Source organism: Helicoverpa zea, chromosome 27 (assembly GCF_022581195.2).
Source record: "Helicoverpa zea isolate HzStark_Cry1AcR chromosome 27, ilHelZeax1.1, whole genome shotgun sequence".
NCBI classification, from domain to species: Eukaryota; Metazoa; Arthropoda; class Insecta; order Lepidoptera; family Noctuidae; genus Helicoverpa; species Helicoverpa zea.
The window spans coordinates 5063934-5067343 of record NC_061478.1 but is presented as its reverse complement, the minus strand read 5'-3'; the positions used below and the strand labels follow the sequence as shown (position 1 = coordinate 5067343).

General features: G+C 53.7%; 1 long non-coding RNA gene across 1 annotated transcript; it reads left to right on the top strand.

Annotated features, from left to right (window-relative positions):
* The first annotated feature begins 1408 nt into the window (after positions 1-1408).
* On the top strand, positions 1409-3108 carry LOC124643355. The gene is made up of 2 exons (XR_006985918.1): positions 1409-1446; positions 2723-3108. It is a non-coding gene; the product is annotated as an uncharacterized LOC124643355 (long non-coding RNA).
* The last annotated feature ends 302 nt before the right edge of the window (positions 3109-3410 follow it).

Genomic DNA, 3410 nt, shown 5'->3' with positions numbered 1-3410 from the left:
TGCGGTGTCACAGGTGGTGAACCGCATCCGGCGCCTGGGCCTGGAGGTGGCCCTCAACAAGTCGGAGGCCATGGTGTTTCATGGCCCCCGACGCGCGCCGCCGTCGGGATCACACATCGTGGTCGGTGGAGCCCGGATAGCTGTCGAGTCCACCATGAAGTATCTGGGATTGGTGCTCGACAGCCGATGGGAATTCGGCCCCCACTTCCGGCGGCTGGTGCCCAAGCTGATGGGTGCAGCGGGCGCGCTGTCAACGTTGCTTCCTAACATGGGGGGCCCGAGCGCCGCCTGTAGGCGGTTGTACGTGGGAATCGTGCGGTCCATGGCCCTATATGGGGCCCCTGTGTGGGCGATGGACCTGGCGGCCAGCACTCTAGCCATTCTGCGCAGACCGCAGAGGGCGATGGCCGTCAGAGTCGTCCGCGGGTATCGCACGATTTCCTACGAGGCGGCTTGCGTCCTGGCCGGATCCCCGCCCTGGGACCTAGAGGCTAAAGTACTCGCGTCGCTGTATCGGTGGCGCGAGGAAGAGCGGGCACGGGACTCGAGGCCGGTGCAGCGGCAGATAGCGCAGCGCCGAGCAGAGCTCCGTCAGGTCTTGGTGGCGGAATGGCGGCAGAGGCTTCTGCGCCCTACCGCCGGCCTCGCCACCGTCGAGGCGATCCGGCCAGTGCTCGACGACTGGCTCGGGAGAAGGCACGGCTCCCTGTCGTTCAGGGTGACGCAGGTGCTGTCGGGGCACGGCTGCTTCGGCAAGTACCTGTGTCGCATAGGCAGGGAGCCGGACGCTCGGTGCCACCACTGCGTCCATGGCGGGGAGGACACGGCGCAACACACGTTCGTTCAGTGTGTTGCTTGGGAGGAGCAGCGCCGTGTCCTCACAAATGAAGTAGGAGGCGATCTGTCGCTGCCGGCCGTGGTACGGAAGATGGTCGGCAGCGCAGAGTCGTGGGACGCAGTGGTGTCCTTCTGCGAGGACGTGATGTCGCAGAAGGAAGCTGCGGAACGGGAGAGGGAGATTTCAACTGCCGATCCCGCCCGCAGCAGGCGCTCCGGGCGCCGGAGGAGGGCAGACAACGCCCTCTTCCGCCCCCCATGAACGGGTCCAGGGGCGAAGGACTTGGGGAAGTCCCCGCCCCCTATTCAACGGACCCGAGGCGGAGGCGCGCGCGGGTGTCGACGCGCGCCTCTGAGGCGTTGCACGGGGGAGTTTAACACCTCACTCCCCCGTGCCCGAGGCGAGGCCCGCAAGGCGGGCCAGCACCAGTGCGGGGCTGCGGAAGAATTTGGATTCCCGCGGCCCCGCGCCCACGTGTAAGGAGGACACAGGGGGGTTTTAGCCGGTAAGAGTCCGGCACACCCCTCCGCCTCTCCCCAGGCGGAGGAAGTCCATGAGGATTTCCCCCCGAGAAAAAAAAAAAAAAAAAAAAGGTTAGGTTAGGTTAGGTCCGTGTCCTCACAAATGAAGTAGGAGGCGATCTGTCGCTGCCGGCCGTGGTACGGAAGATGGTCGGCAGCGCAGAGTCGTGGGACGCAGTGGTGTCCTTCTGCGAGGACGTGATGTCGCAGAAGGAAGCTGCGGAACGGGAGAGGGAGATTTCAACTGCCGATCCCGCCCGCAGCAGGCGCTCCGGGCGCCGGAGGAGGGCAGACAACGCCCTCTTCCGCCCCCCATGAACGGGTCCAGGGGCGAAGGACTTGGGGAAGTCCCCGCCCCCTATTCAACGGACCCGAGGCGGAGGCGCGCGCGGGTGTCGACGCGCGCCTCTGAGGCGTTGCACGGGGGAGTTTAACACCTCACTCCCCCGTGCCCGAGGCGAGGCCCGCAAGGCGGGCCAGCACCAGTGCGGGGCTGCGGAAGAATTTGGATTCCCGCGGCCCCGCGCCCACGTGTAAGGAGGACACAGGGGGGTTTTAGCCGGTAAGAGTCCGGCACACCCCTCCGCCTCTCCCCAGGCGGAGGAAGTCCATGAGGATTTCCCCCCGAGAAAAAAAAAAAAAAAAAAAAAAGGTTAGGTTAGGTTAATTGAATTTTTTACTACTACTAGTGATACATGCATAAGCATATATAATACCTTGTGACGTAATACTATTACTGTAATACTCTATGACGTAATACTTTGTTATACATTGTACACCATACCCGAACCTACCAACACCACCCTACAACCCAATTGGTGGTGAGACACTTATATACACACAATACACATTATAAATAATAATAAATAAGTAAACAAAATAAAATAAAATAAAATAAAATAAAATAAAATAAAATAAAATAAAATGAAATAAAATAATATAAAATAAAATAAAATAAAATAAAATAAAATAAAATAAAATAAAATAAAATAAAATAAAATAAAATAAAATAAAATAAAATAAAATAAAATAAAATAAAATAAAATAAAATAAAATAAAATAAAATACAATAAAATAAAATAAAATAAAATAAAATAAATAAGTTAGGTTAAATACACTTACATAAAACACACATAATTTCAGTTAGGTTTAACTCAGTTAGGTTAGGTTAGGTTAGGTTAATTGAATTTACTACTACTACTAGTGATAGATGCATAAGCATATATAATACCTTGTGACGTAATTCTTTTACCGTAATACTTTATGACGTAATACTTTGTCATACATTGTACACCATACCCGAACCTACCAACACCACCCTACAACCCAATTGGTTAGGTTAGGTTAGGTTAGGTTAGGTGAGGTTAGGTTGGGGTGCCTGTCAGAAAACCTCCCCGTGTGCTCGGCAACTGCTGGTCCCTGTGGACACGTCCTAAGGGAAGAGCAGTCACCGGGCCGGTGCACCCTGGGCACGGACAATAATCTCTTCGCGGGGGGTGGGATAGAGGAGATTGTTGTCCGTGGCTAATTTCGACAGGAGCGGAGGAGTCGCTCCCGAGGGCTCCCTATCTGCACTCTGCAGCAGCAGAGTGCACGACTAGGGAGCGAGGTGGGGTAGATCGCGGGCCGTTGTACAGTCCGCGGTCTACGGGTCTCCGCGGCGTGCTCGTCGTGGTGACCGAGGTGGGGAAGGCCGCAGGTTGCTCCTCAACCTGCGGTATTGGGGCATCCGTGGCGAGGTGCTGAGCCACGGTGCCAAGTAGGTTAAGTTAGTTTTAAGTTAGCCGTAAGTTAAAAAAAAAAAAAAAAAAAAAAAAAAAAAAAAAAAAAAAAAAAAAAAAAAAAAAAAAAAAAAAAAAAAAAAAACCAAAGAGAAAATTACAAAATAACAAAAAATACAAAAATATATTAGGTTTAGTCTTAGGTTAGTGTCCTAGTTGTAGATACCGAGCAGCGGGCGGTGTATCCTGCACCGGAGGCATCCGCTGGCCTCGGGGGGACTAAATACCCTCCCAAAAAGAGTGGCCGCATCGCCTTGGGGAAGCGATGTG